Genomic DNA, 27,788 nt, shown 5'->3' with positions numbered 1-27,788 from the left:
TAGATATTCTTACTCCCATTTCACAGATGTGGAAACAGAGTTGGAGAGGCTAATTTCCTAAGCACACCCTCAAGCTCACCCACCCACATGCACCAGGACAGAACTGAGTTTCAACCCCAGGCTTCACTGTGTGTGGGCTTCTCCCCTGGGCTACTCTGCCTGAGCAAAGTGCAAAGTGCTGTTGTTAACTGGGAAAACAAACCTGGGTAGTCCTTAAATTTACTTTGTCAGGAGCAAGGGCTACCACTCTATCTAAGACCAATGAGAATAGTTCTCAGGCAACAGGGTGACCAGGACAACTGGAAAGATGTCTGATGCCCCTGCCCCACAGTGCAAAAGTAGGTTCCAAACAGCCCGATGGGAACAACTCTTTAGGGAGCCCATGCCTCTCCCCACACCCAGTTCCCTGGCCTGAGCCCCAGAGTCCTGGCATAGGAGGGAGGGCCTGCCCATCTGCTTGCTCCCTACTCCAGGCTCCAGGAGGTCTCCGATGCCCAGAGAGACCTACAGGATCTGGCCCACAGCCGGCAGGCATAGGGGAGAAGGGTATCGGGAGCACCCTGGGCACCTGCTTGCGGAGAACAAAAGGGGAGCGTGTTCTGTCCTCTGTTCCTGTGAGTACCCCTTCCAGAGAGGCTTTCCATGATGAAGACTGAGGTTCCTGTGTGCTGAGGAAACCTGTCCCCCAATCCCCTACAAAAGCTAGAATTAGCTACTAAAGCGTTGGATACACAACTATCGATACTAACATTTTTTCCTAGAAACCAAATTGAATCCAGCAACCCAGGGAGAGAACACTGGCCTGGGACTCCAAAAGCGCTGGCTTCTATCTCCAGCTTTGCCTCTGACTCCCACATAACGCTAGCCAAGTCACTTAACCTCTGTGGTCGAGGCTCCCCACCCTCGCCCTCCTGCCCTCATCCCCCGCCCCTGGGGGGTGAGTGGGAATCATGAGTGCATCATCGCATCGGGCTGACACTCCAAGAGGTTTTACTGGGGGCCACGAAAGCAGCATCGAACCTATCCTCACGGCACCTCTGCAATTCCCATTTTCAGATGAGGAAACCATGGAAAAGGTTGTTAGGGGACACGCACAAGGTCACAGTTAGCAAAGGTGGATTTGGCTGTCAGAATTGTGTTTTTCTATGGTCTTGACTACAAACATACAGAGCCATTTTCAAAAGATCAAGAACAGATGTAAAAACATTTTGGAAGCAAAAGGAAAAAAAAGGGGGGAGGAAAGGGTTTACGTAAAACAAATATAAATCATAATCCCCTGGACAAAACTCAAGGAGCTTTGCAGTATTCACAGAATCAGAGATCTCCAAGATGGGAAAGACCCTCAGGAAGCCATTTTCTTCCTCTCCCTCCCTTTGGACAAGAATAATACAATTAGCCAAATTATAGGGGTAAGACCAGAGAGGTCAAGCAAGGGGTGACCAGCTTAGGTCTTCAGCTGTAGGGCAGGAGGAGACAGAGCCCCAGCGTTCTGGCTCCTAGGGGAGGGGGCAGTAATGATAGAAGTCCCCCTCTGTCATCAAGATGGAGCCTCTCCAACCAAATTTAAGCCTTTAAAAAAAATTTAGTTGTAGGCAGACACAATACTTTTATTTTTTATTTATTCATGTGTGGTACTGAGGATGGAACCCAGTGTCACACACGCAGTAGGTGGGCGCTCTACTGCTGAGCCACAACTCCAGTCCCCAAATTCTAGCCTTTTAATAGAATATCCAAGGATATCTTTTCTGGCCTTAAAGACATTTGATTTTATGACAAAATTGGTTAATATTGGGTTCCAAATGTGGTAATCCTCCCTCCTCCCCTCAGAGCCTCCTCTTAACAGGGTTCATAGCTGTGGAAAACAGAACTCCTGATGGTTATAGTAGCTAGAAAAGGACCATCAAAAGGGGGACATCAAAGGCTCTCTGGGAGGGCTGTAGCTTTTGTGGCCAGCCAGGAGCACACCTGAAGCCCACTCAGGGTCAGCAAAGAACAAAATCCTACCTTCCTAGAGCAGTAGCTGCAAGGCAATGTGGCCCCACCCTTTGTCACACAGCCCCTCCCACACCCCTCCTCACTTCCTGACCACAGGCCTCTTCTGCTCCCCAGACAACCCCTGCTCAGCACTGTGAACCTCCTGGTGCCTCTGGGGCAGCTGGATATGCAGATCCTCGGCTCCCTACTTCACCAGGTTTCTGCTCAAATACTCCTCCCGAGAACAGCCCACCCAGCTCCTCCTTTCCCTGTTCTCTTCCCTGCTTTACTGCACCCACTGAAATGCAAGCCCCCATGAGGGCAGGGATGTGGGCCCTTTAGTTCTTGCTGTAAGCATGAGAATCAGTGCTGAACTACTTGCTGAACACTCTGAAGAAACAACAAAGGAATGGTTGGAAGACTTCAGTACAAACCAACCCCCCAAGCTCTCCTGCCTGCGCTGGGGAATCAGGGCAGTAAGGGGAGGCAACTTGTGCCCTGACTGCAGCTGTACTGTCACCTCGCCCAGATTCCATCAGCCCTGCAGCTCCCACTTTAGAGGAGAGACTTGTACGTGTGTGGGGGGCTCTGTGTCTCTGAAGCTCCCCGGCAGTCTTGGCAGCTCTTGGAACTTGTTTAGGTTGTTGCTGTGCAGATCATGAGGGCCTGGCCAAGTTCCTGCCTCTGCTTTTCCCGAGCCTCAGATAAGCTGGGAAGTGACTTACTCAGAGTCCCCTTTCACCCCATAACTGTTCAGTCCAGGGAATGACACTGACAAGCAAATGAAGCCATGTATAGACTCATGGGTCACACCAGGTCAGGGCTGGGTGGAGCCACAGTCACACGCAAGCCAACCTGTGGCTGCAGATAATGCAGGCCAGCTAGTGTGTGGACTCCAGGGTGTGGCAGATCCAACCGCCACCAGCTGTGTGACCTTGGAGAATTATGTGAAAAGAAAGCCCTACTTTTCTCAGGTGTAAAATGGAAATTAAAGTTCTTATTTTAAATAGTAAGAGGTCCCCCTTTTCAAAATAATACACTTATTCAAAAGTCTATTATTTTCTGTTTTTTAAAATTTCTTCTAATTAGTTACACATGACAGTAGAATGCACTTTGACACATCATACATAAATGGAGTATAATTTCTTATTCTTCTGGTTACACATGATGAAGAATCACACTGGTCATGTACTCATATATGCTCATAGGGTAATAATGTCTGATTCTTTCTACTATCCATTCTATCCCAATACCCCATCCCCTCTGCCTAATCCAAAGTAACTCTTCTTCCCTAGCCCTCCCCCCATTATAAATTATTATCGACATATCAGAGAAAACATTTAGCCTTTCATTTTTGGGGATTGGCTTATTTCACTTAGCATGATATTTTCCAGTTCCATCCATTTACTGGCAAATGCCATTATTTCATTCTTCTTTAAGACTGAGTAATATTTCATTGTGTGTGTGTGTGTGTGTGTGTGTGTGTGTATCACATTTTCTTTATCCATTCATCTATTGAAGGACATCTATGTTAACTATTGTGAATTGAGCTGCTATAAACATTGATGTGACCACATCTCTGTGCTGACTTTAAGTCCTTTGGGTTATAAACTGAGGAGTAGGGTAGCTGGGTTAAATGGTGGTACCATTCCAAGTTTTCTGAAGAATCTCCATACTGCTTTCCAGAGTGATCACACCAGCCCACCAGCAATGTGTGAGTGTACTTTTTCACTCCTTTTTTTTTTTTTTTTGGTATCAAATCCAAACTCTGTGGGTTGACAGCCAAAACCCAGCCAACAACCTACCCAGTGTACAGTCACTCTAGACTCTTCCCCATATCCCCCCCCCCCGCCCCGTGTGTCTAGAACAGACACCTGTATTCTTTTCTCCTATCTTAATTTACTGAAGTCTTAAGAGCAGGTCTCAGAAGGTCTTCCCTGACTGAAGGTTTTATGGGCACTGAGTGGTATGTATTTCACGTTACTAATAGGCAGGAACAAAGTTTAGACGACTCAACAGGAACACAGGATTGTTGAGGGCAATAGCCTTTTCTTTATTATGTTCATATCCACTAGGCATTTTAAAAGGCATAGGGGGGCTGCAGATGCAGCTCTGTGGTAGGGCACTTGGCAAGCAAGCTCGAGGCCCTGGGTTCAATCCCCTGCACCACAAAAAACAAAAACACATGAAATTCCTGCTGAATGGCTCACCTGAAATGACATGATAAATTTTCTTTAAAATGCCTCTAAATGCTCCCCTAATTCCCAAGAAAAGGAAAAGAAAGTCACATAAATTAAATTGGAAACAAAAAAAGGGTCACTTTCTTTTTTTTTTTTTTTTTTTTTTTTTTTGTGGTGCTGGGGATTAGAACCCAGGGCCTTGTTAATGCAAGGTAAGCATTCTACCAACTGAGCTATATCCCCCACAGTTACTCCCATTTCTGCATGCTTGGTCTGTGTGGGAGAAAAAATCATTTCTATTTCCAACCCTGACTTGATAAGTAGAGGAACTCCCCAAAAACAATGGACAGAAAAAAAAGTCACAAGAATTAGTCTCACTTAAATATTTCAGGAAGGAAAACACAGTTAAACTGAAAACTGGTACTTAAAAAAAAAAAAAAAAATCAGCCCGGAAATGTTTTTAGGACTGTGTCTATAAAAGTCCCCTGGGGGATGATTTGTCCTTCAGTACACTTCTCATGGTACTTGCTTTTACTAAAAAGCAACAGCCCAACACTAGGACTTTTTAAAGTCAGAAGCAGCGTGAAACTAGATGTAGAGGTACCTGCGAACCACATCACCCAGAGGGCCAGCAGCAGCCTCTGCCCTGGGACGGACTCCAGGGAAGCTGAGCCAGCAACAAATGGCATCCTGTACCCCCCAGCTTCTCCTCCCGCCTCATTCCTCTCTCTGGTCCACCCTCTACTTCCCATTCCCTTTCTGCCAAATACAGCTGGAAAAAAGTCCTGGTACCAAGCCACCCAAACCAATTCCACATTATTTCAAGAGAGACCTTAAGACCCACACTTTATTTCTTTCTTATTTTTTTTTACAAGAATATTAAAAGAAAACTCTCTGGGCACAGTGGTGCACACCAGTAATCCCAGTGACTTGGGAGGCTGAAGCAGGAGAATCACAAGTTCAAAGCCAGCCTCAGCAACTTAGCAAGGCCCTAGGTAACTCAGAGAGACCCTGTCTCAAAATAAAAAATTAAAAGGGCTAGGGATGTGATTCAGTGGTTCAGTGCCCCTGGTTCAATTCCTGTTGTAAAAGACAGAAGAAAAAAAAAGAAAAAAGAGAGAGATGGAGGGAGGGAGGGAGGAGAGAAGGGCGGGGGGGGGGGAGAGAGGGAGAGAGGGAGAGAGGGAGAGAGGGAGAGAGAGAGAGAGAGAGAGAGAGAGAGGGAGGGAGGGAGGGAGGGAGAGAACTATGTAAAATTGGGGCAGAACATTTAGAGCTGGGAGTTGTTTAGGGAATTAAAATTTTATTTCCTATAAATTTCACTATGTTCCTTTTTCAGGTCAGAACAAGAGCAAAGGTAATTCCCGTTCTACCCACAGGTAGCCAAGCCCACTTTCTGATATAAGGTGAGAGGCAGGTATGGGGAGGTGTTGGGCAGTCACCCTGGCTTGCTCTGTAAATCTAAGCTCTGTATGTAATTTCATCTCTGGGCCTTGGTTTCTGCATTTGTAATTAAGGAATTATATCACCTGTTTCCAGGTTTGGGGACGAGTGAATGAGGTGTCAGTTCTGTAGCTCATTTGGTGCTGATGTGCAGCCGGTGCTCAGAATTAATTTTTTTTTTAAATCCAGGTTATTGACTATACTTAAGGATAAACTCATCATTATGGGTAAAATAAATACATAAATGAAAGTCAAATTTAAGAAGAGAAGGAAATGAGATTTTAAATGACATACTCAAAATTGAAATATTTTTAAAATTAATTATTTCAGACCCAAACACTTAGTAGCAAACTTGATCTGCAAAATACCTCCTGCTTCCAAGCACAATAAACTCTCATGGAGACCTTTGTTTGAAATCCTAATCTAACATTCCAGTTGTGAATGTTTGTGATTCCATGTAATGAGCCCAAAATACAAACAGTGCAGGTTACAGCTGGCACATGTTGGAATGACAGCAAGGGATAATCAAGTTTTCTGCAAAGAAAGACTCATGACATTAAGGGAAGATGTCACAGGATCCTCTCAGGCAGGTTTTGCATCTAAGGGAAGGTCAGCCCCCAAACCTAATAGGTACTGAAATTCAGGGAAGGTCTTTGTCAGACTGCTCAGCAGAACAGCAAGAAGTGGTGAAGAAGCCGTTGGCATGAAGGGGAGGAGGTACCATTACTCCAAAATATGAAACCCAGAATTATTTTCTGCTGAGCACAAAGCTAACAAATGGGATAGAAATAGAGCATAAGCAATCTCCTATTCAACTATTCCAAATTGGGTCTTTGGATAAATAAGATAGAGCTGTGACAGTCATGGGAGAAGGAGAGAACCAGAGAAGTCCACCAAGAGGATGAGGGTCTGGGCAGGAAGGCATAATCCTGGGAATCTGCCAGACCAGGATGGTTCTCTGGCAGTACATGAGCTGTACATGTCCCTGCACCTCAAACTTCCAGCTTATCACACACTTGTTGAACTCGTTTGGGTGGGTATCCCCTCCCTAGCTGGTCCGCAGTGTAGATGGGAAGAAACACCACAGTTACAATGAATGCAGAGGATGCCCCCTTGACCCTGATGACCTCTGCAACATTCTAGGATTAATTTCACCACTATGGCTTTTGTTTTTGTAAACAAATTGTGAAAGTCAAACTATTTCAAAATTGAGTATGTGTGATTTATACCAATTACTATAGTAAAAAACAAACCATGTAGATGGATGAAGAGAAAAACTCAGGTCAAGCTCACACTCACCCATGGCTGGCATTCAAGCAAGTCTCCCAGAGAAGGGAGTCCATTTTCTTGCTTCTCTGCTGTCCAGCCTCAGGACAGTGCAGGGAAGCCCAGGGCGTGCTGCCATCTGCAGGCAAAACAGGACAAAAACATAAGCCATGGCTCCAGTCGCCCTTTTGAAGCCCTCTCCTATCTTCAGCCCTGGAGGAAGACCAGGCGCATTTACCCAATGCCAAGGTCAGCTGAGCCAACCATGGTTTGTGCCTGGTATCCCACCACATACAGCACAGTCAGCCAGAACTCTCAACCATGGATTTAAGGATTTCTTAACAGCAGTAGCACGTTCTCACACAGGGCTGCTGCTGTCAGACACTGCTCTGAACCATTTACTTTTTAAAAATATTTTTTAGTTGTAGATGGATGCATTGCCTTTATTTATTTATCTTTATGTGGTGCTGAGGATCAAACCCAGTGCCGCACATTTTCGAGGCAAGTGCTCTACCTCTGAGCCTTAACCCCTGAATAATTTACTTTTATTAATTTATTTAATCCTTCCTGCAACAGGTGAATGTTGAAGGTCCCCACCGATTTGATTGATTGTTGAATGAGGCTGAATAATTAAAATGAAGAACTTGATAACACCTGATTCCCAAGAGAGGCCCACAATGAAAACCAAAGGAGATTCTGAATATCCTGCAGATCATTCATCTCTAGATATTTATCAAGTGCCTATTATGGACCAGATGCTGCCCTGGGTCTTGAGGAGAGCTGTGCACAAACAAGATAGGGTCCTTGCTTTGAGAGGGAATGTCCATTCTAGTGGAAGGAGGTGACGATAGAAAAGGCAATGAATGATGGGCAAAAGAAAAAGTGGGGTGAAGGGGGCAGAGAGTGATGGCAATGCTATTAATATTCATTCATTTCTTTCATTCGTTCCAGGTACTTACTAACCATATCATTTCTGGCCCACAGCAACATGCCAGGCGCCTTGCCAGAGTTGCAACTGTGGGCAAGAAATAGACTGGTTCCTGCCTGTATGGAATACTTACATAAGGAACATTTGATTAATCAAGTAATCATGGCCCTTGCCCACATGGAGGATTTGCATAAGAGAAACATTTGATGTCAACCAAATAAACACCTTAACACATGCAAAGATGTTCAACTATGGTAAGTGTGATGGAGGAAGGGCACAGAGTCCCTATGAGAGCTTCTGGAAGGGGATGCTCTTGGGTCTGAGGCAAAGCCTGGAATGCAGTGTGGGGAGAAGCAGCAACATGGTAAAAAGTGTGCCAGGCACACAGGCTGGGCCACAGACAGTAAGTGGGGAGAGAAGGCAGGGTAAGGCTGGAGAAGGGGTGTGGGCACTCCCAGCCACAAGAGTAGCTGGAGCCTTATCCTCTGTGAACTGAAGCTCCACACAGGGTCTCATGCATGGAGTAGTGTGGTTGGATGTGTGTTTTTAAAAGATTATATTAGGTGGTAGGCTGAAAAATGGCCCCACCAAAGAAGGAAATGTCTGCACCCTGGAGGCTGTTGTGTATGTGTCCTCTTATAGGACAAAAGGGCACTGTGGATGTGACTAAGTTAGGAGTCTGCAGATGGGGAGATTATCCAGGTATATAATGACAAGAGTCCTTGAAGAGGGAGGCAGAGGGACATTGACTACAGAATGTCAGATTGATGCAGTGTGCAAAGGACTCTTCGGCTCTGAAGACAAAGGAAGGGGCCATGAGCCAAGGAATGTAGGTGGCCTCTAGAAGCTGGAAAGGGTAACAAAATGATGCTCCCTTAGAGCTTCTAGAAAGAAAGAGGCCCTGCTAAAACCTTGACTTCAGGATTTCTGAGGCCCAGAACTGCAAAATAGTGATAAGGAGACTTTGTTACACAGCACTACTGGCTCTTGTGAAAAAACAGACTGGGAGTAAGGGGAAAGGGGAAGCAGGAGCAGTCGCAGGCCACTGCAGCGTCCAGGCAAGCGGTGCGAGAGCTAGCGGCATGGCAGTGGCAGAGGGGAAGAAGAAGTGTGGTGGAGCTGAAGGACCCAGGAGGGAGAGAGGTCTTAATGGAAGCCACAGCAGGCCTCCTCCAGGCTCAGCACTTGGCCACTCACCTGTTCGGGGGCCCAACACCTTTACAGAAGGAAACAGCAGAGCACCAGGGTTATGAGACCACTCTATTTACTCACTCACCTGTGAACCCCGTTTCCACAGAGGAGCCCGGGAGTCTCCAGGAACAGATCTAAGAAATAACACTTGTGGAATTTTTACTAGGCAAAAGGTGGCAATTATTTCTGCCAAGCATTAAGACCTGCAGTGAACTCTACTTTTTCTTTTTTAACCTTTTCCTGGAAAGGGAATTTGTAATTCTGTAAAGAAGGCATCTAATTTGAAATATATACATCTCCAATGCAGAGCCATGATTATATACAACATCTGGAAAAATCATGGTCAGTGGAAAGTAGAATCATTAAAGAAAAAAACAACAAGAAACTAGGAGGCCTTCTTTCAGCATCTACTCCATTCCTAATTTAATGAGCCACATACTTAAAAAGTGGGGTCCTAATTTGGTCCTGCCTAGTGGGACTGTTGAGAAGAAAAAAGCAATGGTAATGATTTAAGAAAATTTTGGAAATACTCTCTCTGTTCTACTCCTGCAGCTTAAATATACACCCACCAAAACCAAGTGCCTTGGAGTGTAATGAGAGCTGACAAGGGAGTCTTGGGATACTGCTTCCCTGTGGCCACAAAGACCTAACTAGAGCATGAAAGGACCAAGAAGTACCTGCAGAAGGCAAAATACCAGGCAAGGAAGTACTACCTTAGGTAGTAAAATAACTAAAAAATACATATATGTGTTTATTACTCTTTCTAGTGACAAAATTGACATATGTCCATTACTGGAAAATGTAAAAATCTTCTCTGATCCCAGTCATCTTGAGATAACCCATTTGGAAATATTTTCTTCCAGTCTTTCTTTTCCTGGTGATTTTGAAATGTGGTGTGTGTGTGTGTGTGTGTGTGTGTGCGCTCACATAATTTTTTTGGTTAACAAAGTATGCATATATATACTTTATTTTTAACAAACTTGGGATGCTGTATACTCTTTTTTTTGCAGTTTATAAATGAAATGTCACTAAATATGCTTTTTAATATTTTGTAATATTCCATCATATGAAGGTATCATATGAGTAATTTCTAACTTTACAATAACATAAATCACACTGGGAATGACATTTCATATGTAGGCATGTCCCTGATTTAAATCTGTCTATAACTCTAATTAATTTCCTAAGGGTCATTGTTCCCACAACCATGCATTGCCATTACTATTTTGCCATAAATACCGTCTGTTTTAAATTTAACATTTCTCTTTAAATCAACTAATTTCTGTCCTTAAATAAATATATTTTAAAGTACATCCTATTGTAAATGGAAAAACAGCATTTTTTTTTTTTTTGCCACAAAAAGGCAAAACAAATACAATCTATTAGAATCAAAACACTATGGCTAAAATGGAGTTAAAAATACTGCTACCCCTTTTTGCTCATTCTTTTATTTCAGATGGAAGATTAGGCAGGCTTGGAAAGACCTAATTTTAGACACACTGGCACCAAGCTGAGGTTTGTCTCCTTCCCTTGATCAGAAGATTCAGAAGGAACTGAGCAGGAGAATGACCTTCTCTCTGTGCAAGCCGGTGATGGACAGTGTGGCACATGTGTCCCGCACAGAATTACCCTGCAGGACCTGGGATAGCTGTGCATGGGAAATGTGTCTTAAGAGATACTCCTGGAAACAGAATTGGCATAAAAAGTAGAGAAAGTTTAAAATACTTTTGACAAACTGAGCCTGAACATTATGCACAGTATTTACCATAGTTTTACTGTGGGAGTGCCCATTTCACTTCATCCTCATAAATGCTAAGTATTATAAACAAAATATTAAAATAGTTAAAACTTTTAAACTTTTTTAGTGTAAGGTAGTCATCAGCTGAATATTTAAGGGCTATTTTCATCTTTCTCTAGTCAGTCCGTGATCCTAGGGTAAGGTTATTATATGAACCTTCTGTTAGTGGTCAGTTTACACAAACTGATATTATGCTTGGTTTATGCAAGCAGAACTAAATTTGGTATAACATGAGGAAGTGACTTCAGCATTTGCAAATATTTCAGCATGTCTTTGTGCCAGCAAAGGTCAACTGAGGATCAGAACAGCATGAATTCCAAAGAATGCTTTTGAGAAATAAAAGCCCCAGAGAAGCATTACTCACAAGATATAATTCTCTACAAATCTTCAGTTAAGTCAATGAAAATGCTAGGAGAAAGACATTTAAACTTTCCTATCCTACTGTAATATGCAGTCATACAAAGAGGTTACAGATGACTAAAATTTCTAAAACAGAAAAGGAAAAGCATATTCTGAAGCATAGAGAATTAATAACAATTGGAAGCTTCCAGATTATTTTTTAAAATTCCTATATGTGTATATGTGTCTGTTGGGGAAAGATGAGGAAGAGGAGAGGTTCTCATGTTTGGAAGGAGGTTATAGATTCTGACTAATTTTTGCTACTTTGAACTTTGTCAGATTCAGGACTTCTAAATCTCTACAGAAAAAGAAGGAAGGTAGAAGAAACAGGAAGGGCAAGACACCTTGACGAATTCAGAGACACAAGGAAGAAGAAAAAGAACTCATGACAATAAATGGCAACACAAAATGCCAGAAATAAGACCACAGTTACCAATGATCAAAATAAAAGCCAAGTCTTTCAACCTAAAGCCCATGAATGGAGGATGGATAAATTATGGCACTCCATTTTTAAGGTATATATGTGTGTGGGAGCACAGATGACAGAAAGAGGTCCATGACTCCCATAATTTGGAAAGTTGTAGAATAATGTTTGTACAAGATAGGAAAGGGTCCAGAAAAACACAACAACATTCTAACTGGGGTAGCCTATGGAGAGCGGGTTCACAGGTGGCCAGAGTGGGCTTCTCCATCTCACTTTACAAATGTCTGCACCATGTGAATCTACTAAGAAACTCATGGGGCCAAAGAAATGTGAATAAATGAATAATGAACACAAGAGAAGACTCAGCCAAATGGGAGATGTAGAGGATAAAAAAGAAAGCTGGTTAACAGAACCCAAAAGTATTTATTTGAAAATGGACAAAGCTCTAGGGAGACTATTAAGGATAACTGACAGACTTAAAAAAAAAAAAAAAAGACTTGAAAAAGGAGGAAATGACAAATATAACAGATGTTTAAAACTTTTAAAATAAGATAAACGACTGTGATGATACACTTTAAAATATAGATGAAATGAATAAATTTCTAGAAAACAAAAGTTGCTAAAATGTGAATGACCATTTAAGAAATTAATATAGTTTAAAAATTTCTTCCCCAGAAAGTCTCAGGCCCAGGTTTTACAAGGGTAACCTACCAACTTCCAAACTATTTCTCTCTTAAGTGAATTTTATCCAGAAATAGAAAAAAGAAGGAACATTGTCCAATTTAAGGTTACTATAAACTGGTGGGAGGAGGAATCACCTCATCATCTTGCCAGATACAGAATGAGCATTTGATGCTAGTTCAATGCTGAACATGTAACACAAAAGGAAAACAAAACTCTCAGAGCTATAGAATTAAAACAAAGCCCTGTCTTTCCTACCATCTTCTTTGTTTTATAGCTTGATTAATCATGGGTTTAAGCCACCACACGTAATAAACTTTGTTATTACATTTTTATTAGAAAGTAATGCTTAGGATTTTATTTCTTTTCCTTGGGATTTCAGGTCCTCAGTAAAGAAACTTCCTATACTTGATAAAGCCTATTTTCTAGGAACCCATAACTAACATCCTACTTCACAAAGAAACTATGTATTCTCTTTAAGAAATGGAACAAGATGAGGATGTCTATTGTCACCACCACCATGTAACAGAGTTACAGAGATAGCGGCCACTATGAGGAGATAATACAAAAGGAAAACAAATATAAAATTGGGAGGGGTAAAAGTTTTCAGTGTTTGCAACTGATATAATTATTTAATAGGAATCTCAAGAGAATCCACAGAAAAACCGTCAGAATGATTAAGAGTCCAGAAAAGGTCAGACTCTGTGGCACACACCTGTAATCCCTGGGACTTGGGAGGCTAAGACAAGAGGATCACAAGTTCAAAGCTGGCCTCAACAACTAGTGAGGCCCTACGCAACTCAGAGAGCTCCTGTCTCTAAATAAAATACAAAATAGGGCTGGGGATGTGGCTCAGTGGCTGATTTCCCCTTAGTTCAATCCCTGGTACCAAAAAAAAAAAAAAAAAAAAAAAAAGAAGAAGAAAGAAAGAAAGAAAGAAAATCCAGAAAAGTAGCTGGATATAATAACCCACTGAAAACGATTACATTTCTCAGTATTGACCCACTAAAAGAGAGAGAAATATGCATACAAAATAAGATCACAATTGTAATAGTACTGAATCTAACAATTATCTTAATAAAACAAGTAAAAGCTCAGTAGAGAAAATTTTAATATTCCATGAAAATACATAAAGGAAAGCATGAATAAACAAAAAGAAACATGGATGAAATTATTTGTCATTCAAAGATATTAATTCTTCCCAGATCAACCTATGATTTCAATTCAATTCCAGTCAAAATTGCAGGAGAACTTTTTGTGAAATATCTCAATAGAGTTTCTGAAAGAACAGAAGTAATAAGCTAAGAAAAATGGAAGAATAACAAAAAAAGTAAAAAGCATCTTAAAAATAAATTGTCATAAAAACAAAATCCAATTGGATTAAAATTTAAATGTGGAAGAAAACAAAGTTAGTAGAAGAAAATATAGAAAAAACTTTTTATGATCATTAGTCAGGTAAGGATTTATTAATAAGACACAAATAGAAAGAGCTAAATGGGGGCAAATGATAGCATATACAGATTTCTGTGTTTTTTTTTTTTTAATAAGTGGGTCACAGACTTAAATGTAAGAGTTTAAAGTATAAAGCTGTTGGATTCACAGGCCTAACTTTGAGTTAGGTGAGGATTGGTAATTCATATATATGATAAAAGATATGAAGAACTCTTATAACTTAATAAAAAGACAATCCAATTTTAAAAGTGGACCTGAATAGAAATTTCTGCAAAGAAAACATACAAACTGCTAATAAGTGCATAAAAAGACTCAACATAATTAGCCATCAGGGAAGCACACACACGCACATACACAAAACACTTACTGGGACGGCTATAATAAGAAAGACACTAATAACCATTGCTAATGAGAATGTGGAGAAACTAAAGCTCTCATGCACTGGTGGTACAATCATCTGGGAGTTTCTCAGGCTTTATTTTTAAGTTTTAATACATATGGAACACATTGGGCACAGTGGCACATGCCTATAATCCCAGTGACTTGGGAGGCTGAGACAGGAGGATTGCAAGTTTGAGGCCAGTCTCAGCAACTTAGTGAAGCCCTCAGAAACTTAGTGAGACCCTGTCTGAAAATAAAAACTAAAAGGGTTGGGCACATAGCTCAGTGGTAAATTGCCCCTGGGTTAAATCCCAAGTACACCCCCACCAAAAAAACATGTACATGTATAGAATACTTCACTAATTTCTGCATCATGCTTATACAGGGACCGCACTAATCATTTTGGTATTGTTCCAAATTTAGCACCTGTGCTGCTGAAGTGAGTACTTCCTCAGAGTTTAAACAGAGGTGCCATGTGACCCAAGAATTCCACTTCTATGTAAATACCCAAGAGAAATAAAAACAGAGGCTTTCAATAGAAACTGTCAGTAATTCCTCAAAATGATGAACACAAAGAAAAGAGGAGCGGTACTCCATAAATGTTTTCTAGGCCTTACAGAAAACATGGGGTTATTCCTTTGGCCATATACAGGCAAACCTACAAGAAAGGTGATATTATAGACATCAGAGGAATGAGTACCGTTCAAAAAGGAATGGCCCACAAATGTCACCATAACAAAACTAGAAGAGTACAGTGTTACCCAGCATGCTGTTGGCATTGTTGTAAAACAAACAAACAAACAAAACAAGTTAAAGGTGAGATTCTTGCCATCTAGAGAATTAATGTGCACACTGAGCCTGTTAAGCAGCCTATGAGCCATTATAGCTTCTCAAAACTTGGAGAGGAAGTTGAAGAGAAAGGTGCCTGGGTTCAGCTGAAGCACCAGCCCGCTCAGCCCAGAGAAGCACAATTCGTGAGAACCCATGGGAAGGGGGCCAAGCTGCTGGAACCTGTTCCCTATGAATTCACGGCATAATAGGGTAAAAACAACAGTAACAAAAGATTCCTGGATTGTAAAAGATAAAAGAAAGAAGAAAGTAAATGTCCACAGAATACTTGTATGTGAATGTTCATAGCAGCCAAAAAGTAGAGGCAACCCAAATGTTCAATAAGGAATGGCCTTATTGAACTAATGGATGGATAAACAAAATGTAGTATATCCAGATGATGAAATATTATTGGGCAATAGAAAGGAATAAACTAATACATGTTATGATGTAAATGAACCTCAAAACCATACGGCTAAGTGACAGAAGCCAGTCACAATAGCCACACATTGTATAATTATATTTATAGGAAATTACCAGAAATATGTAAATCTATATAGACAGAAAGGACAGCAATAGCTACATAGAGCTGGGGAGGGAGATACTGAGGGACATTGGACAGTGACTGCTAATGGGTACAGACTTACTTTTCGGAGTAATGAAAATGTTTTAAAGTCAGATGATGGTGATGGTTACATACATCTGTAAATACCACAATAAAAACCAGTGAATCACCATAAACTATAAACAGGTGAATTTGTGGTATATAAATTACTCTTAGTAAAACTATTAATAGTAATAATAATAAAAGGGAGACTAAAATGAAGCTAATGGATGACAAGATGAGGAGAAGACTTAACCACCTATGTCTGACAGAGGACTACCATTTTAATACACAAAGATATTAATATACAAAATGCAAACCAGGTAGAAAAATATCAGAAACCTAAAAGCAAAGAAGCACAAATAAGATAAACAGGCAATTCACTAAAGGAAAAAATGATATGAAGAGATGCTCAATTAAAACAAAAAAGGAGAAATGTAACATACCAGATTTAAAAAATTAGTAAATGAGATAATAGTAAATATAGGCAAATGTTGGAAAAGGGACTGACTCTTCATGCACTGCTGGTGGGAGGAAACTGCTGAAGCCATTCAGTAGCACAAAGTGGCAAGTTTTAGTAAGGCAACATGCAAGCATCCTAGAAATCACTATGTCATATCTGCCTTATTCGTCTGACCATCCACCCATCCACGTTTCCTTCCTTCCAGACATACATACATACATCCCAGAGAATCTCTTATAACAACAAGTAGGAAACAACTAGATTTAAATACAGTGAAATGAATTGACCAAAACACATAATGCTAAGGGGGAAAAATGCAATTTATAGCACAATGGTGTTTTTCAGGCAAGCATAATAACCAAGCAAAACATAACTCATTTTTCAAAGATACACATACTTCTAAAGCATGTATAATGAAAGGTTTGGGAATACAAATAGCAAATATGCCCATTTAGTGTGGCTGCCTAAGATGGAGGAGGAGGTGTTGGGAAAGAAATGGAGGATAAAGGAGGAAAATAACAAAATAAAACAAAAGGAAAGAAGGATCCTAACCAGTTCAAGGATTATTGTACGCTATGAACTGAGGAATGTGGCAATTCAATTCTCTGGGTCTGAGAGCCTAAGAAAAATAAGTAGAATCCCACACATTATTATTTCCTAACAGAAAATCATAAAAGTAAACTACAGCACATGCTGGTGACTAAATCAATGAATAAGCGAGCTATGGAGAAAAGAAGGTGGGTGGGAAAATGGGTTTGGTCTTCAGCCCAGTCATTCAGTCTTTAGGAAGATGGAAGCAAGAACCTGGGGTGGTAAAATGTGGATGCTGTCCAGGATACCACCTGCCCCTCCCACCCTCTCACCCACACAGAAGACAAGAAAGAGAAACAACCATCCATTACATTTTAAATTCAGTTAAAAGGAGGGAGACAGAAGAGAGTACAGGAGACAAGGGATACCTCATTGATAGCAAGCCACAAAACTAGAGACAAAACCTAATTTTCTGGCTCATGGGGCAAGTGGAGACCCCCTGTTTTTACAAATTAGGACCATGAATCATCTTCTGTTTCAGTAAAGGGTCTTTGATCATGTTTTTTTTTTTTTTTTTTTTTTGGTACTGGTCACATTATTAGTTAACTACATCCCCAGCTCTTTTTGAGACAGGGTCTGGCTAAGTTACTTAGGGCCTAAGTTGCTGAAGCTTGTCTAGAACTTCCAATCCTCCTGCCTCAGCCTCCTGAGTCCTGGGATTTACAAGTGAGTACCACTGCATCCAAGGCTGAGCCAGGTAAATTCATTTTTATTGGGACAGAACTTGAGTGTGTGGGAGGGGTGGTTCTTGGTATTGGCACACAAAAACTGTCATCACTCTAATATGTCAAAAAGCCTAAATATTTATTTTCTCTTTAGCACTTAGTGCCTTCTATTCTTGTCCTACAAGATCTGGTCTGTGAGTAACTTGCCAAGGAACGGGGAGACTCTAAAGGGCAGACTTTGTCTTCACAGCCTGGGATGGACCCCAATTCTCAAATGAGTTGTGTGTACCCGGCAAAGCCCAGGCAGTCCTCATCTGTCACACTTCTGCTGGGCTGCAGTGGGCAGATCTTTCCCTGGTCTGGGGAGGGCTCAGACTCTGGGTGCATTCACCTCTGACCATCTATGCCAGTCCCGGGGTTGGGGCTCCCTGACTTCATATGGGCGGTGGGAATGGGGCCGAATCCTGGCCTGGCTGCTCTCTTGTTTTCTACCTGGGAAACCAAGAAAGGTAGAAATAAACGTGAGCTGCAGCTGAATGTGACAGGTAGCGGGGCAGATGGGATGCTCTTTGCTGAGTTCAGGTGAAGCACTCTGTTAGGTACTTTATATGCGCCCTCCCACTTTAATGTTTACGAAACCCCGGCAAAGTCTGTGTGCTACCAAAGGAAATGTGTGCTCAGGGGGTCTGACTTGCCACTGTCCCACCTTGACCCCAGACTGCCAGATCCTCGTCTGAGGCCTCCCAGGTCTTCAGCAGCGCCCGGAGGCTCTAGGCCACGAAGCCCCCAGCAGTGCCGCGCCTCCGACCCTCCCGGACCCACCCCGGGAGCCCCCATCCCGGCCCTCGACCAACCGCCGCCTGGCGCCGGGCCCGCCGGGTCCGCAAGGAGGAGCCCGTGAGGCGGCCGCGAAGGGGCTGTGCTTACCTCGCCCGGCGCGGGCAGCGGGACCCGGGTTCCAGGCCGGCCGCCGCCGCCGCCGTGCTCTGCGCCCCTCGCCAGGAACGGCCTCTGCGCCAGCCTGGCCTCGGCAGCTTAATTTCCCCCAACGACATCAGCGGGAAAGCGAAAGCGAAAGCGAAAACCTCGGGGAGGCGGGACCCGGGGTCGAGCGCGCCCAGCTCCCGGCCCGCGGCGGGCGGGGGGCGGGGGAGGGGAGCCGGGCCCCCAGAGTGCGCGCTCTGCAGCTGGTCCGCCCCCGCGCCTCGCCGCCGGCAGAGGCAGGGCGGGAGGGTGTCCCCTCTGGCCTCGGTGCAGTGCCTACTTGGGCCTGAGGGCTGGCGGCGGGCCAGGTGATTGAGGGCGACCCTCGGGGCTCTGTCCTGAAGAGGCTTGTGGTGGAACCGTTAGAGGAGACCCGACCAAGGCACTCCATCCTGGGTCAGCAGAGAACTAAAAAGCTAATGATATTAGTGTAATAGGGGACATGTCATCTGATAAGAAAAACTGGCACAGAAAGCCTAAGTATTGTCCCTGGTATAAGTGGTGCCCACCGATACCCTACGGATCAAGCCCTGGCCTTATATTGTTGGCTGATTTGGAGCAAAATATTTAGCTGTCTGTTTCTTTTCCCTGGAAAATGGGGATAATTAATAATCATACCTACCTCGTTGATTTTAGGAAGGAAATGAAACAATATAAGGAAAAAAACCCTTGGTACAGAATTTCCGGTCAGCCTCTAGGTGGGTCTCTTGAGGGCAGCCACGAAGTCCTTTGTCTGGATGCTTGATGATACACATTCTCTGTCAGTTTAAATTGGAGGTGTCTCCATAATAACAGGATGGTTTTAAGTTTGGAAATGAGACCGAGAAGTAATTAGAAGGACGGAGGAGGCACTACAGTCTTTTGAAAGGTACCTTAAACTTAGCCTGGCAATTAGCCTCTATAATTAGGCCACTGCATCAGGTGTTTATGGCAGCAGAGCACTGCCAGTTGAGTTTGAATGGAATCCCCTATAAGATCCAGCTCTGTCTATCACAGGCCACTGAAATCTGAAAATATTTCTACAAGCATTTCTACCTACTAGCTTTTGCAATACACTGACAAGATTCCATATCCAAATATAATTAGGGGTGTGTGTGTGTGTGTGTGTGTGTGAGAGAGAGAGAGAGAGAGAGAGAGAGAGAGAAAGAGAGAGAGAGAGAGAGAGCGAGCGCATGCACAAATACTTTTTTTTTTTTTTGGTCAAAGTACAAAGATAAAGATAAAGCAATCTGAAAACTGGAGCCAAAAAACAAACGGTTTAATCTGCATAGAGTCAATTTGATTTTCACATTTGTGATTTGAGCATCTTCCCAACATGATAGAGATCTCTCTCTGTGGCTGATATAGGGAATTTAAGTATTTCCCTCAAGGGCAGTTGGGGAATAGGGCAGAACAAATAATAATCTTAGAAAAACAAGGTGTGTTTCCCCCTTCAGAAGATTTTGTATTATAAAGGGGGAAAAAATCCTTGCCTTGGAGCAAGACTTTCTCCTTGTAGGACAGTTCTCAATTCCATGAGAACAAAATGGAGCTAGATCTGTTCTGCAGGAGGAAGGCCAGGAAGAGAGAAGGAAACAACGGAAGGTAGGTCAAATCCTGCTTTTCTGGGCTGGGGTTGTAGCTTAGTGGTTAAGCACTTGCCTAGCATGTGTGAGGCACTTGGTTCCACATGTAAATAAGTAAAGGTCCATTGACAACTAAAAAAATAAAAGTAAAAAAAACCCATATCCTGCTTATTCCTTTAAAGACATTACACATGTGAACGGTGTCAGGGTCCCATCTGGGTGATTTCTCAATATCAGAATTTGGTCCTTTACTTTGTGGAATCAAAATTTCATCTGATTTTCATTGTTCTCGAGTTGATTAGTACTGTTCTATAAAATCAGAATGCCTAACTTTACACCTGATAATGGAAATAAAAATGAAAAAAATCAAGTAATTTTTTTTTCACTCAACAAATATTCTGTGGCAACTACAAAGGGTGGTCACTTGCTAAGGCTTGGGGATTCAATAATGAGCAAAACTAAATGTGATCTCTGCCCTCAGAAAACACACCTTAGTGTGGAAATTAGACAAATAGTCAAGTATATAATTCCACCCTAAATGCCACAAAGAGCACTTGATGCTGTTAAGAGGGACTAACAGGCAGAACTTCCCTAAGAAGGGATCTCAGACTTCCAGTCAGCTTGGGCAGCACTTTCTCAGAACTGCTCTGCAGGCTGAGGGTTTTTCTACCCCATTCTCTTTCCTTCCCTTCTGGCCAGAGTCATTTTATGCTTAGTTCTGCTTCTGCTCCTTTTTATCCTTCCTGTTTCCCCTAGTAAGTTCTTAAATACCTTTATTTTATTTATTTATTTTTATGTGGTGCTGAAGATCAAACCCAGTGCCTCACACATGCTAGGCAAGCACTCTGCCACTGAGCTACTACTATAGCCCCAGTAAACTCTTTTTTTTTTTTTTTTAAAGAGAGAGAGAGAGAGAGAGAGAGAGAGAGAGAGAGAGAGAGAGAGAATTTTTAATATTTATTTTTTTAGTTATCGGCGGATACAACATCTTTGTTTGTATGTGGTGCTGAGGATCGAACCCGGGCCGCACGCATGCCAGGCGATTGCGCTACCGCTTGAGCCACATCCCCAGCCCCCCAGTAAACTCTTAACATTTAATTCTATCTTGGTGTCTTCTCTAGGAGGACCTACACTGACACAATGGTGCCCTGCATTGGTGCCCTGCATTGAGCTGGAGAAGCTTGGAAGAGGACAGAATTTGGGAGGGTTTCAATTCTGCACATGTTGGTTGCCCACCTGGGTGTCAGGCAGGCAAGGAATCTCCATGTCTACTTTCCCATTTAAAGACATGCTTGTGCTTGGGTACTAAGCTATTGACTGTGTCCTCCCTATGGGTTAGGGTCTGGTCTTATTTTTCAAATTCTTATTTCATGTATGACCTCCAAACCTCAGTTTAGAGCTCAATACTAGAACTATTTCCCCCTAGAAAAATACAACCTAGCAATAGCAAAAGGTGTCCTTCAACTTCCTTGAGGAGGTGTTAAAAAAAATCAAAAGGGAATAAGTAATTGTTTCTTAGCCATCAACAGCAAATAATTTTGCCAGAGGGTGCCCAGGCTTTATGGGAAAAGAGGAGTCATCATTTTTGGGTGTTCTTGAGGACAGGTCTTATCTATTTACTTAACTGGCATCATTGTTGTGTAATAGAAAGAAGCTAGCACTCCAAAAGACACTCTCTTTGCGTTCAGCCTCTCTGCTCAAGGTCTCCTTGGAGAGCTGGGTGGCAAGTGATGGCCCTGTCATTGAGGTTCAGTTGCCAGAAGACTGAAAATCACTTGTGTTCAGGCAGAACTCTTTAGGTTCCCTATTGGCTTTTCCTTCTGTAAGCTTGAACACAAACTGTGATTCCTACAGGAGTATTTGATTACCAACTCTTTAGGAGGTCAATAACATTTCTTTCACCAACTGCATGCTCCGGGCAGCCCTGCCCATCTCAAGGAGAAGTGTAGAGCCTGTCAGGTGAATGTTGTGGTTTGGATTTGGATATTTCCCAAAGGCTTAGTCTGTGTTAGGTTCTTAGTCCCCAATGCACCAATGTTCAGAGATAGGGCTTTGGGGAAGTGATTGGATCATGAGGGCTTTGATCTCATCAATGTGTTAATCAATCCATCGATGGCTTCATAATTGAATGGGCTATTGAGAGACAGTAGAAGCAGGAGGAGGTGGAGCCTAGTTAGAGGAAGTAGGTCACTGTGAGCATGCCCTAGAAGGGTATATCTTGTCCTTGGCCCCTTCTTTTCTCCTCTCTTTGCTTCCCAGCTGTCATGAGATAAGCAGCTCAGCTCCATTACATGCTCCCCACCAAAGATGTTCTGCTCACCAAAGACCCAAAGCAGTGGGGCCAAGTGACCATGATTGAAACCTTTGACACTGTAAGCCAAAATAAATCTTTGCTCTTTTAAGTTGATTTTCTCAGGTGTTTTGTCACAGTGATGAAAAGTTGACTAACACAGTGAGTTTATATGTTTTAATGGATTACAAATGTATTTATTTATTAATTTACTGGATTTTATAGTTTCTTTTTAAAAGGATTCATTGGTAACTTAAATTTAATGTTTAAGAACATATGTGTATTGCTCTTGTAAAATTCATCTTTTTTTGTGTGTGTACCTATTCAAATCTTTTGCCCACTTTAAAATTGAGTTTTCTTTCTTTTGGTAGTGTTGTTGAGTTGCAGGAGTTCTTTTTTTAATATTTATCTTTTAGTTGTAGTTGGACACAATACCTTTATTTATTTTTATGTGGTGCTGAGGATTGAACCCGGGGCCTTGCACGTGCTAGGTGAGCGCTCAACCACTGAGCTACAATCCCACCCTGAGTTACAGGAGTTCTTTACATATTGTGGATACTAACTCCTTGTCAGATACATGATTTGCAAGTAGTTTCTCCCATTCCATGGGTTATCTAGAAAAATACAACCTAGCAATAGCAAAAGGTGTCCTTCAACTTCCTTGAGGAGGAATTATGGTATGTTCTTTTATGCACACAGGTTCTTAATTTTGATGAAGTTCAAGTTATCTGTTTTCTCTTTTGTTGCTTTTGATTTTAATGTTATAGCCAAGAAATCATTGCCTAATCCAATGCTATGAAGCTTTCCTCCTATGTTTTTCTCCCCAGTCTTCTAATTTTAGCTTTTATATTTAGGTTTTTAATCCATTTTGAGTTATTTTTTTCCTATGGAATACAATAAGGATCCAACATTATTTTTTTAATGTATGAATACCAAATTTTCCCAGCATTATATATTGGATAAAGGAATGTAGTATATCTCTGTTCAATGATCTTGGCATCTTTTTTCAAAAAAAGTCATTTGATGATATATGTGAAAGTTTATTTTTGGACCTCTCTTACCTCATTAATCTGCATATATGTCTTAAGGCTAGTACCACACTGTCTTGGTTATTGTAGCTTTACTTCTTCCTTTCCACTTTGGATATCTTTTAAAAAAAGTTTTATTATTTATTTTTATTTGCACTTTTTAGTTATATAGGATAGTAGAATGTATTTTATACATATTATACATACATGGACTATAACTCCCCATTCTTGTGGTTGAGCATGATGTTGAGTTACACTGGTCATGTATTCATATATTAACACATCAAGATTATGTCTGATTCATTCTACTGTATTTCTATTCCCATCCTCTTCCATTCCCCTGTCTAATCCAATGAACTTCTATTTTCCCCCCTCCCACTCTTATTGTGTGTTAGGAGCCACATATCAGAGAGAATAGTCAGCCTTTGGTTTTGGGGGATTGGCTTATTTTACTTAGCATAAAAGTCTCCAGTTCCATCCATTTACTGGTAAATGCCATAATTTCATTCTTCTTTATGGCTGAGTAATATTACATTGAGTAGATATACTACATTTTCTTTATCCATTCATCTGTTGAAGGGCACCTAGGTTGATTCTATAGCTTAGCTATTGTGAATTGAGCTGCTACAACCATTGATATGGCCACATCACTATAGTATGCTGATTTTAAAGTCCTTTGGGTATAAATTGAGGAGTAGGATAGCTAGGTCAAATGAAGGCTCCATTCCAAGTTTTCTGAGGAATCTCCATACTGCTTTCCAGAGTAATTGCACCAATTTGCAGTCCCATCAGATATTTATGAGTGTCCAGTTTGGATAGCTTTTATTTCTTTGACTTATCTAATTGTTGTGGCTTGAATTTCCAGCACAGTGTTCAATATAAGTAGCAAGAGCAAGCATCTTTGTCTTGTAACCAATTATTAAAAATGATCAGCTTCATCATTGACTATGTTGTGGGTTTTTAAATAGATACTATTTATCATGTTGAGGAAATCTATTTCTAGTTTGCTGTTTTTATCGTGAATGGGTATTGGTATTGTGAATGGGTGTTGGGTATTGTCAAATGATTTTTTTGCATTCTATGAATGTAGTGTATTATGTTGATTTTTGTACATTGAGTCATGCTGTATTCCTGGGATAAATCTCACTTGGTCATGATATATAATCCCTTTTATATGCTATTAGATTTGTTTGTTAGTATTTTAGCATCTGATGTTCATAAAGAATATTAGCCTAAAGTTTTCTTTTAATGTTTTCATCTAGTGTTGGTCTCAGGGGAATGTTTGCTACATAGAATGAGTTAGAAAGTATTCTCTCCTTTTTTTTTTTTTTTTTTTTGGAAGACTTTCAGGATGCATGTTAATTCTTTAAGTGGTGGTATTCATTAGAGAAGCTATCTATCTGGCCCTGGGTTTTTTAAAAATTATTTTTATAAATACAATCTTTTTTTCTTGTTACAAATCTACTGAGATTTTCTACATTTTTCTTGAGTAAGTTTTGGTAACTTTTATGTTTCCAAGAATTTTCCCATTTTGTCTTTGTTATCTGGTTTATTGGCAGTTACTTGGTATCCTTTAATAATCCTTTTTATTTCTGTAAGATCAGTAGTAATTTCCTCGCTTTCATTCCTTTCTTTTTCATAATCTGTGTTTTCTTTCTTTTCTTATTGGTCAGTCTAATTTAAAGGTTTGTAAGTTTTGTTGATCTTTTCAAAGAACCAACTTTTGGTTGATTTTCTCTACTATTTGACACACTCCCTGTGTTTTCTTCCATTTGTTGTTAAAGAGTATATTCCTTAATTTCCATGTAATTATGAATTTAATAGATTTCCTTCTTCCATGGATTTTGTTTCATTTTATTGTGCTCAGAGAAGATACACTGTATAATTTTAATCTTTTAAAAATATTCAAGATTTGTTTTGTAGCCAAACATGTTCTCTTGAGAAGACTGTGCAATTCTGCTGTTGTTGGGTAGGTTTCTTTATGGCCTGGTAAGTCTAGTGGTGTATAGTGTACTTAAAATCTTCTCTTTGTTGATCTTCTGTATGTCAGGGCAGCCAGCACCCTGCCAGGGTAGTTTCCTGATCAGAAGGTTGCGAGCCACCTGAGAAAATGAAAATCTAGTAAAGAAATAAGAGACAGATCCAGAAATTAGATTTAAAGGAAGCGGAGCACCTGATAGATCCAGTCCACACAGGAGCTGGAACTGAACAGCTAGAAAATGGCTCCAGTCCTTTATTTAAGGGGGAGTCCATCAAAGGCAGGATAAGGTTTCAGCGGGAGGAGTCATCTTGCTTCTCAGTGTGGCAGGGCACTTACAGCAAACAGCTTGATTGGCATCTTGGCAAGTCACACCCATCTCTGAGAGGTTGTGTGGCTGTGTAGTTCCAGCCGGTCACCCCAACTCCAGTACAGTGCTGAACCTAGCAGAGCTAGGAAGGATCACATGTACTGGGTGATCTCAAACCAGCAGAAGTGCTGCTGGGGTTTCCCAGATACCAAATTTTCCTACCCAATGGCTTCCAAGCCGATTGAGATCACGGACATTTCATGGGTGGCTTCTGACACTTCTGTCTAGTTGTTTTATCTATCATCATTGAAAGTAGGGTGTGGAAGTCTACTGTTATTAACTGTGTATTTTCCCTTTTGTTTCATGTATTGAGGTAATCATTATATTTATTATTTTATATCTTAATGACAGATTGACTTTTTTTTAATACAGTGGTTTTTGCCATTGTAACAATTTTTGTGTTAAAGTTTACTTGTCTGACATTAGTATAGCCATGTAAACTCTTTTGGTTAACTGTTTTGCAGAATATCTTTTCAACTTTCTCATGTCTTTGAATCTAAACTGAATTTCTTATAGACCTCACACAGTTGGATCATGCGGCTAATCTCCTCTGTACATCTATAAGAAGAGTTTCTTTTACCACTTTGTGGGTAAAGAGCCAGTCAGGTGCCTCGCTGCTTTGGGAGATTATGTCCCAGTGTCCTTAATGGTTTCTTGTAGAACTCTGTCTCTGAGATTAAGGCCTCAGGACTCCAGGAAGAGAAATGATTTTTGCTGAAAAACTTGTGATTCTGCCATCCTGGTTATCCTCTAGCAATTTTATGAGATTTCGGTGAGAATTAAATGAGAAAATAGATGTATTTTCTCAAAATGCTTTTACAGCAGCAGTGCACACCATGAGGTATTGCTAATGCACAACATCAAGCTTTTTTCCTATCAGCTTCAAAGTCCTTTAGGAAAGTAATTGAACACAAACATCTAAAAGAAAATTTTGTTGTGCTTCTTACTGTGTTACAAGACTAGGAAGATAATGGGGTAAACCCTTGCCTTTGCTTTGATCTATGGTGGAGAACCTTTTCTTTTTTTTAAATCTGAGTTGTTCCACCATGTTCTTTTCTTGTTCCTCCTGTCTACAAGGGTATGCTGGTTTCCAGCTATTATGGGTATTAAGTGAGTATCTCATCAAGCTCTGGCTCTGTCCCTATAGCTGTGCATTATGTGTATCTCTCTGAGAGGAGATCCCCTCGTCAAAATAATCTGTCTTCCCAAGGTCATGGCTCTGATGGAAACAAGCATATAGAGTCTAGCAGGTTCAGAAACTGGGTTTGGATTTTCAGCAACTTGGTTCAACTTTGGGAGCAGTGACTTGAGAGCTAATGCTGAGACCTAATGCTCAAAGGAAGAGCTCAAAGCATTCAGGCAATATGGTTTTTGCCCTCAGAAGGCCATGAATGACAAGGAGCAGAGTAAATGCAGAAACTGTTCACTCATGCAGCAGGAGAAAGGGCAGGAAGGGCTGTAATTCAGAACCTGGAGCCCCTGTGAAGTGAACTAATCAGGGACCCAGCACAGAACCAGGTTTGAGAGTAAAGAAGCCAACAGTGTTCCAGAAGATGGGCTAAGCTTCCCTTTGACCTCAGCCTGAAGCTGGTTATGTAACAGGCCCTGTCTATCAAACTTTTTACCCAGGTGCATCCACACTTTATAGTGTAAAGTGCCCTTTGGCAAACCGAATACAGACATCAGACACCTTTCTGCCACAGCACTTTTACTCTAGCCACTCCTAAAGGGACCAGTTCATACAGGCTCTGACCAACTTCACAGAGGTACAGTAGGATTAGTGTGTGTGGGGGGACCTCTTCCTCCTGTGATGCCACACCTCTTGCTTTCTACCCAAGAGACAGAATCTGTTTTGGACTTACACCTGGAAATGTGAAGCGCTGACACCTGTGGCTCAGCCTTTGATGGATGGGTGTAAAAGATAAATACTTCCTTTTTTTGTCCATGGTACAGGTGGTTTTTAGGTGTATTTTATAGTCCTCCTCAGAAGTTCCGGCTGACTGGAACACGCCTGCCCTTGGCACTGGCCAATCTGATAATATAGCCCAGTGTTGGGCCTCCTTCCCTCCCGGTTCTCCTCTGTCCTTTACTCCTGTTCCCTGGAATCTTGTTCCCAGACAATCTAACTGCACAGACATGCTGGTCTCAGGGGAACCCAGGCGAAGACACTGTGTAGGAAGGCTGATGCGGTTCACAGTTACTAAAGTATAGATTTCTAGTACACAGGGATTAGATCTTAACCTTATAGTCTAATCCTTAACCATTGTCAGAATTAGCCCAAAATGACAGAAAGAAGAGTTAGGTG

At 41.4% G+C, this 27,788-nt stretch overlaps 1 long non-coding RNA gene, 1 other non-coding gene and 1 pseudogene across 2 annotated transcripts in view; 1 reads left to right on the top strand and 2 right to left on the bottom strand.

Annotated features, from left to right (window-relative positions):
* The window catches only part of LOC143399634 (uncharacterized), a 38,810-nt gene extending 20,459 nt beyond the window's left edge, over positions 1 to 18,351 (bottom strand). Inside the window, exons 1-2 of the long non-coding RNA XR_013091419.2 lie at positions 18,196 to 18,351; positions 6,897 to 7,002 (exon numbers count right to left, since the gene is read on the bottom strand). This is a non-coding gene — a long non-coding RNA (uncharacterized LOC143399634). The remainder of the gene's footprint in view (positions 1 to 6,896; positions 7,003 to 18,195) is intronic.
* On the top strand, positions 8,874 to 15,154 carry LOC143399962 (large ribosomal subunit protein eL21 pseudogene; annotated as a pseudogene).
* Positions 14,458 to 14,564, bottom strand: LOC143400548 (U6 spliceosomal RNA). Its single transcript, XR_013091468.1, has one exon. It is a non-coding gene; the product is annotated as a U6 spliceosomal RNA (small nuclear RNA).
* Positions 18,352 to 27,788: the final 9,437 nt, after the last annotated feature.

Source organism: Callospermophilus lateralis, chromosome 5 (assembly GCF_048772815.1).
Source record: "Callospermophilus lateralis isolate mCalLat2 chromosome 5, mCalLat2.hap1, whole genome shotgun sequence".
In the NCBI taxonomy this organism is placed as follows: Eukaryota; Metazoa; Chordata; class Mammalia; order Rodentia; family Sciuridae; genus Callospermophilus; species Callospermophilus lateralis.
This window is presented reverse-complemented; position numbering and strand designations above follow the sequence as displayed.